This window comes from Trichosurus vulpecula, chromosome 6 (genome assembly GCF_011100635.1).
Source record: "Trichosurus vulpecula isolate mTriVul1 chromosome 6, mTriVul1.pri, whole genome shotgun sequence".
In the NCBI taxonomy this organism is placed as follows: Eukaryota; Metazoa; Chordata; class Mammalia; order Diprotodontia; family Phalangeridae; genus Trichosurus; species Trichosurus vulpecula.
In genome coordinates, this window is record NC_050578.1 from 266,457,045 (window position 1) to 266,465,661 (window position 8,617).

An 8,617-nucleotide genomic window follows, 5' to 3' on the forward strand; every position below is an offset into this window, starting at 1 on the left:
CAAAAATGACTTGCCCAGGGTCACACAGCTAGTAAATGCCTGAGGCCAGATTTGAACTCAGGAAAATCAGTCTTCCTGACTCCACACCTGGCATGCTATCCCCTGCACCACCTAACTGTCCTTCAGTGGAACAATGGGCATAAATAATATTTATTGAAAGCAATAAAGTATAAAGTGATATTGCAGTCATGAAGGGTCAAACTCTTTAATCAGAAGTGACTTCTTTATGTTATATGCGTAGAATTCTCTTTTTCATATTCCAGAATTGGTATAGAAGAGGTTTAAGAGATCTTCCAGCTTAGAGCTATGACTTTTTGAACACCCATTTGGGGAATGTGGCTATGAAAATGCAACAAGTTGGCCAGCTGCCTCCACCTCCTGACATTAATTCCACATTGCCAGTGTAAACCTTTGTGGATGTATAGAGTGTGAGAGCTAGAAGGAGCTTTGTCAGTTAACTAGTCCAAGTTCCTTATTTTACAGTTTTGGGAGCTGGTACCTAGGGAGAGTGAAGTGACTTTTTCTAGGGTCAAGCATCTTATTAGAAACAAGCAAGATTGAACCTAAGCCTTTCTGATTCTGAGGCTAGCCTTTGTCCTGTAATTCACAGCTGTTGTACTATTGAGAGGCAATAAATTGTGCGCCTATAAATAATTGTTAGTTAACATTGTTGGATGATGTCTCCCATGGCCACCCCAAGAGTTGAGAATAGAGTTTAGGAGTTAGCTTAGTTGGGTTAGAAAATTGGTAGTTAAAGAAGTTCAGCTGGCATACATTGCCATTCATGCCAACCACAATCAGCAACATGGAAACCAAATGACTTTGGTCCTTTGTTGGCCAGCTCATTTGTCTCCTCCACATGGAAATAAAATGGCATATCATGCTTCTGTAGATGCCGCATGAAAGAACTTACTGACTGCTTTGCAATGTTCTTGTTTCAATACTCAGGCAGAGTATAGTCCATTCTCAATTCACTAGTTTGTTCCATTATAATCCAAGAGATGGGACTCCCTTCTGGACCCAGCATACAATATCCGGGGAAGTTTTGGAGGCAGCATCTGACAGATCTTAAGCTCCTCTCATTCTGCCTAAATTTCCAGTTGCTATTCACAAGTTCAGCATGGGAAACATCCAACAGGGTAAGTTCGAAGTTGTCATTTGCACTGCGAAGGAAAACATTGCTAGATCTCTCGTTTGTTTTCCAAAGATGTCCTGCACCTTCCCATTTTAAGTCCTTACTCCTCATCTTCCCTAAATTGTAATCTCAGTCATAACCACTTGTAAACACCCCCTCACTCCTTTCTGCATCTGTTGATAGTCTATCTATCCTTCAAATGCGATTTCAAGTGACACCTCCCTCAGAAAGCCTCTTTTGCTCCCCCACCCATATGGAACTAATCTTTCCATAACTTTTCTCAGCAACCTGTTTTTGATTTTGAATTTGTAGATTGTCAGTCTCATTAAGGTGAAATTAATCTCATCTTTACCTTTCTGTCTTCTATAGTACCTAGCTCACTGCATTACACATGACTCAGTACTGATTGGACAAATGAACAAATTTCTTTTTTCCATACTGAACTTCAGCATTTCAAAAGACTCTTAATTTAATCAATGAGTGCTTACTCAACCAAAGAAGTTCACAACATGGTGTATATTATTCATGAGTTACTGTTCTCATATCCCCCCACCCTAAATCATCATTTCATAGTGACACACTAGGTATGGGATTCTTCATGCTTAGCTTCGTGGACCTTCCAAAGAATGATGTTTATTCTATTTCTTAAACTCATATTCAAAGCCTCTCCAGTTCGGGAGCTCTGGCACAGCTTGCTCTTTCTTGGAATAGCATTGAAGAACCCAGCATCACTGCAATGCTACATAGATCTGTGGAGAAGCATGGGTGTTAATTTGCCACACATCTCCATTTCATATCACAAGCCTCATATAGAACCCACCCTTTGATTATCAATAACACTTGACATTTGTTGAAATGAACTTGGGACACTGAGAGGTTAAGTAATTTGCCTAAAGTCGCAGAGCTATGACCTGTGAGAGGCAGGACATGAACCAAGTTCATCTGGACTTGGAGTGCGTCTCTCCATCCCCTATACCATATTCGCTGTCTTTTTGTATATGCATCATGCTTTTTTCTGGAGCATGTTTTCCTGTGTTGTTCAGTGGACAGAGCACTGGGCCTGGAGTCAGGAAGACATGAGTTCAAATTTGGCCTGTCATTTACTGGCTATGTAATCCTGGGCAAGTCACTTAACCTGTGGCTACCTCAGTTTCCTCAGTAATAATAGCTCCTATAGTTGTCATGAGGATCAGCTCAGAAAACGTGTGTAACTCACTCTCCAAGCCTTAAAGTGATCCATAAATGCTAGCTAGTGTGCTACTCTCATGTAGCATTTGAGGACTGAGTCATTAGAGAATCATGGGTGGCCACTTTCTGGCAGCTCTCCCTTGTTTTTCACTTGCTGAAAACTCTCTGTTGTTCACCACAAAAATTAACCCTCTGCGTATTTGCATTTGATCCTTTCTCCCTACTCACATGACCCTCCTGTAAATTCTGCTTACCTCTCACCCAGGGCTACTGCAGTAGATTCCTATTTGGCCCCTCTGCCTCAATTGTCTTCTCACTCTACTCCAACATCAGCACAATCATGAAAGTGATTTTCATAAAATATAGACTTGACCTATGACATCCCACCTGTACAACACCACTAGCTCCCTATTCCTCCTAGGAACAAGTATCAACACCTTTGCTCCTTTACAACCTTGTCTGGAACATGTTCTCTGGTCATCTTTACTTCTTGCAACCACTAGTTCCCTTCAAAATTCAGTTAAAGAATGATTTTCTATATGACACCTTTCCTAATTCTTCTGTGTTCTCTTCTACTAGCATTTGTTTCATTACCACTCAATGACCTTGTATAACTTTTTGTGTTTATACATACATACATATGTACATACTTATGGGTATGTATGTTATCTCCCCTATGGAGTGTAAACTCCTTGAGAAAAGGCACTGGTTCACTTTATGTTTAAATATCCAGCTCTTAGAACAGAGCTGGTTACATAGTAGGTGCTTACTGAAAGCTTATTGGTTCTTGATTATTGACTGATAGTTTCCTAACTTCTGAACTTCACATTTTCTGAACTGGCTGCTTCATGTGACCTCGTCAGCTTGCTTGTGTTGAAGGTGTTAGATTTCAGGACATCATCTGTCATATAGAGAAACCTCTTGGTGTAATCCACCTGTATTGACTTGGAAGCCACAACATCTCTTATCTTTTCATTTAAACCCTTTTGACAACCTGGATAAAGGAAGACAGTATTCATATAACTTAACTACCTCAACAGAGAATCAAATGATCATAAATTTAAAGTTGGAATGGACTTTAGAGTCCATTAAGTGAAACCCCTTGTTGTACACAGGGAGAAATTGAAGCCCAGAGAGGCTACATGATGTGCTTGGATTGAACCATTCAGTAAGTGTCTGAGGCAGGATTCAGACTCAAGTCTTCCTGACTCCAAGTCTATCTGCTATGTCAGAGAGCTCCCACAATAGCTCTGAGATTCAAGGCTAAAAGAGATTTCAAAGTCTGTAGTTTTGCATACAAGGAAAATGAGGATGAGAGAAGTTAATTAACTTAGCGAGTGTCTGCAGCAGGATTTGAACTTAGGTCTTACTGACTTCATGTCCAGTACCCTGTCCGCTAGATGGTACTGCCTCTTTACTGAAAGAGTACGATGAGTTTTTAAAAATGGGACTCCACATCAAAGAACATTGGCTCTCTGCCTTTCCCTCTCTGGGCCTCAGGTTCCTCATATGTAAAATAAGAATGGGAAGAGAACAAGTGTTTGTTAAGCACTTACTTTGGGCATGGCCTTGTGCTAACCATTTTATTGATTTTTCTCATTTAACTATGAGTTTGAACTAGATGAAGTCTTACATCTCTTCCAGTTCTCAAATCTCTGTGAATGGTTTAATCATCAGGGCTACAACACCTATTTTCCTTTCCAGCAAACTGGATTAGTCACTGTCCCCCAGCATTTGCCTGGCTTTTCCCACCCCTGACCAAGCAAAGACATGCAGGGGAGAAGGGAAAAAAAATTGATTTCAGAAATGTGTCCATCACCCATGCTTCACCACGCTCAGCCTTTATTGCCCAGCTCAGGAGCAGGTAGTATTCAATGGTCACCAACCCTTTCTCACAATCAGAAGCAAAGAGAGTTCTCTCTTCAGCTTCCCATAGAACTTTGTTTATACCTCTCCTAAGCAAGGAGAATAGCACCATAATAGAATGCTGGGTCTGGAAGGGACCTGAGAGCTCATCCATGTCAATCTCCTCATTTTCCAGACAAGAAATGAATTATCCTGAAGTCACACAGTGAGGAAGAAATGGTGCCAGGAGGGGAAATCATACATTCTTACTCTGAATCTGGGGTTCTTCCAACAACCCGATGACATCTACACATCAGGACCTTCTCCCAAGACAGAAGAGCTGTGTGTGAAAGTGATGGACTTGGAGTCAACAGGTTCAAGCTCTGTCTCTTATCAGCTATGTAGTCTTGGCCAGTTCACTTCATCACTGTGAGCCTCATTTCCCTATCTCCAAAATAGTCACAGTAATAATACTTGTACTCTCCATCTACCTTATCATGCTCTTATTTTTATAATAGGTATTGTGTTTCTATCTTTTGTCATCTCCACCTCATTGTAAATTCCTTCAGAGCATGTGTTGGTAGCCAAAAATGGGCTCCTTAGCACTTAGTCAACAAGTGCCCTTGACTAGTTTGGCTTTTTCCCCTGAACTGAATGCTGTTTGTATGTTGGATTGGAGTAAGCTTGTCGATTAGATGTTGATTAGATACATAATCTAATCAGCCATGTATCCTAGAACAGAGCATACATCATACTTTATTCACCTTGGTAGTGTCCAAACCTAACATGTTACTGTATAAAGAGTAAGCATTATGGGAGCATGAGATAGGGTATTGAGCACTGGCCTTGGACCCAGAAAGATTTTGCCTCAAATCATGATTATGAAACTCAGTTGTATATTTCTGGGCAAAGTCACTTACTCTGAGCCTAAGCTCAGTCCTTCATATTCCAAGGAATGCCTGTCTCACTGTGTCGTTGTGAGGCTCAAAGAAAACCATTTTCCTTTCACCTTGAACTTGGTACCTTGGATTATGAGGCTTTGTCTCCAGTTGATGACACTCTCAGATCCTAGGTTCTCTGGCAACTTCTCAAGGTCCTTGGAGAAGATGTGGTAAGTGTTTGTGTAGTAATCCTTGTCATCCATCATCTCCTGCATGGGAGATGAAAGTTGAGGGGAGGAAGGATAGGTTGTATTAAGATCACCATTGTATACATGAAGAAACTGAGGCAGAAGTTAAGCATCTAAAGTCACACATCTGATAAGTGACTGTGGCTGGATTTGAACTGAGGTCTTTCTGACTCCATGTCTAGCTCTCTGTCCATTGTACCATTTTGCTGCCCCATCTAAATCCCTAGGATGAAAAGCAGAGGGATGTGTAGAAGAAGCCATTTATTTCAAGACTTCTAAACATCTAAGCTTTCTTTTCTGCTCTTCATTCTTCTCACCAAATTACAACCCTAGCTCAATGGTCCAAAACTGAAAAAAGAACCCCTTACTGGCCAGAATTTAGCATATATTAAGCATGTAATAAATTCTTGCTGACTGAAAAGTTTTGGAAATGATCCTTTATTCATCCCTTAGTGTGGTTGGTCAGATATAGACAATCTCTCATTAGATTTCCATTAGAAGCATTTCTAGCTTGGAAGTACCTGTTCCCTTCCACTGTAAGCTGAATACCTGGTTGCTAAATGTCTGGCTCTCCCTAGGATCCAGAGGAGACATTGTGCCTTTGTTTCTAATTTTGAACTCCAGTACTATTTCTTCTTATATCATGAAGTTGTGCTGCTTGCCCTGGGAACAGCATCTTCGCTGAACTGGTGACCCACTGGAACTCCCAAAGATTGCTTTCTGCTGTCTGCAAAGTCTCTTACAGGGGTAATTGCTCTACTTCAGGACGTTACTTCCAAAGCAGGGTAGGAGGGAGAGAGAAAAAGGATCTTTTTCCTTCCTGGATTTCCTTCCTGGACCCCTGCTGGATTGCAGAAGGGGTTTAAAGAACAAGGCTAAGAGTTATTTCCTCCCAAGGCTTGGGTTCTTTTTTCTTTCTCATCAACCGCAAAGGATGATGCTCTACTCACAGAGCTTCTCCTTTCTGAACTGACTTTAGGGCTAGAAAGCTGGCTTTGTGAAGAGCTGACTTGCCTTAAGTGTCTTCCTTTACTGTGGAATGAGTCTTATCTTATTGCCTTAGGCTATACAAAAGAAAATAAAGTAAAAAGCTTTAACATGGCTGAACTGCCCTGGTGTGATGTAGGTGAGTTGCTAAGGTAACAGTATTCAAGGTACCAGTGAAATGTTTACTGCTCATAGGAACTCTCATTCACATAAGGGGTATCATCAATCAATCAATTAGTATACGTTTATTAAACAGCTACTATATGCCAGTCTCTGTGCTAAGCACTAAAAATAAATAGCAATATTTAAGCCTTTGAGCAAGCAAAAGCAATCCTAAAAAATTGGATTGATTGATTCGTAGAGGAAACACATCAGAAAATTATCTAGAGCCTGAACACAAAAAAGTATTAATTTTCATATGAGTGGTTCCTTAGAATGCACAAAGTATTCTAAGTATGAATATTCATGAAAATATAGTGGAAGAGTTTTGTCCCTTCTTTGTGGCTCTGCTTGTCTCTGTCTCAGTCTCTTCATCTCTCTCACTCTTTCTTTGATCTCTGGGTCTCTGTCTTGCTTTTTTTTCTCATTCTCTTTCTTTCCATAGTCTAGAATGTTTGATGGCAGGAAAGAAGAGATGAGAATATCTCCCTTAGGGAGAGTGACAGAAATGAAAAGTCAATTACACTGTAGTAGGAAATTGTGTTAGCGTAGGTGTGTTAAGTGGGGGGGGGGGGGGAGGGCAGTGAAAGACACCATAATCAATCAAAACCCAAATCTTAATGGTAATCTAATTGTCTGACAAATCTGAGGCAACTCTGTGGAATCTTGGGTGGCAGAGGGAAGGCTTCTGTCTCTAGTAATAGAAATCACTCGGCCTTAATGGCCCTTTTCTAATACTTCAGTACTCATTGGACCTACCTGTTTCTGAGGCTGGGTAATGACAGTCTGATAGTCTGGCCAGGAGTCTACCAGCACCTCCAGGTTTCCATGAATGATGTGGAAAATGGAGCCATATATCTAAAGTAGAAGACAAAAGCAGATGAGTCTAGAATGGTAAGGCAACAACCTGAAGTGGAAAAGGGATATGGGGGTGAAATAAAGGGTAGGACCCTCCCACTGCAAACAGTTCTAGGAGCACCATCCAGTGCCACAGCACTAAACCCCAATGGTGCTCTGTCAGTATCCTAGAAAGTTGTATTTGTCTTATCCTCTCTTCCTTTTCTGTCCCTACATTTCCATCTCTGCCCTTCTCATCCTGTCCAGATTCTTTACAAGGAAATGTAGAGAGAGAGAGATGTATGATCTCACCCTGGAGATGCCTCTGCCCCTGAGGACCCTTCTCCAATTGGTGAGTTCCTGCCCAGAACCAACATTTCAGGAAGTGCTCAAGCCATCTTGTGGCTCCAGTCCTGATTCTCCAGTCTTCTCAAGCTCAGGTTCATGTGGGTACAACCTTCTCCCACCAACTATGTTTCATGTACAGGCTTCTCCCATTAAAACAGGAACTACCTGAGGACTGCCTTTTTCCCCTTATATCTCAATTCCCAGAAGAGTATCTCTCTCTCTCTCTGGTTCTGAGTCTCTGTATGTCTCCGCTTCTGTCTGTCTTTCTCTGTACTTCTGTCTCTCTCTTTCTCTCCATGGTGTAGACTAGAAGGGGTGGGGAACCTGTGGCCTCAAGGCCACTTGCAACCCTCTAGGTCCTCAAGTGCAGCCCTGTGACTGAATCCAAACTTCATAGAACAAATCCTTCTATTAACCAATGCTTCACTTCTCCTGTCGTCTCCCATGACTATCTTCCCACCTCACCTTCATTGCCTCTGGGAGGCTTTTGGTCAGGGATCAGTGCAGAGTCTGCAGCATCTTGGTGTCATGTAATTGAATCATCTTATATAAACCCCTCCCTTTGCCTCTCAAAACAGCACGGAGAGCAGAAGAAAATGAAGGCCAACAAGGTGAGGCAAAGAAAAAATCAACTTTATGAGTAAAGGAAAGAGGAGACATGATTAGATAGTGCGGTGCTAGAGAAATCACTTATTGCTAAGGAGAACCCTGCCCCCAGCCCCTAACTAAAAACCCCAGTTTGCATAAGAAAAACGGACTTAGTTCCTGCCATTTGGTGTTCAGCAAATGTCCCTGGGCCCTGTGACTGTTCTAAGGAATGTAGACTAATTAATCAGAGGAAAAGCCTGATGCTAACAGTCTCTTTGTTTCCTGAGTGGGCTCAGAGATGTCTCTATCTTGTGTCAACAAACCCAGCTGGAGCATCCCTTGGTCTGTCTATGGCCATTAAGGATGAAAGCCTGAGCCCAAGACAATATCTTGAATTATAT

At 41.6% G+C, this 8,617-nt stretch overlaps 1 pseudogene; it reads right to left on the bottom strand.

The window, feature by feature from the left end:
• Nucleotides 1-751: 751 nt before the first annotated feature.
• On the bottom strand, nucleotides 752-8,171 carry LOC118852640 (annotated as a pseudogene).
• Between the last annotated feature and the right edge of the window lie 446 nt (nucleotides 8,172-8,617).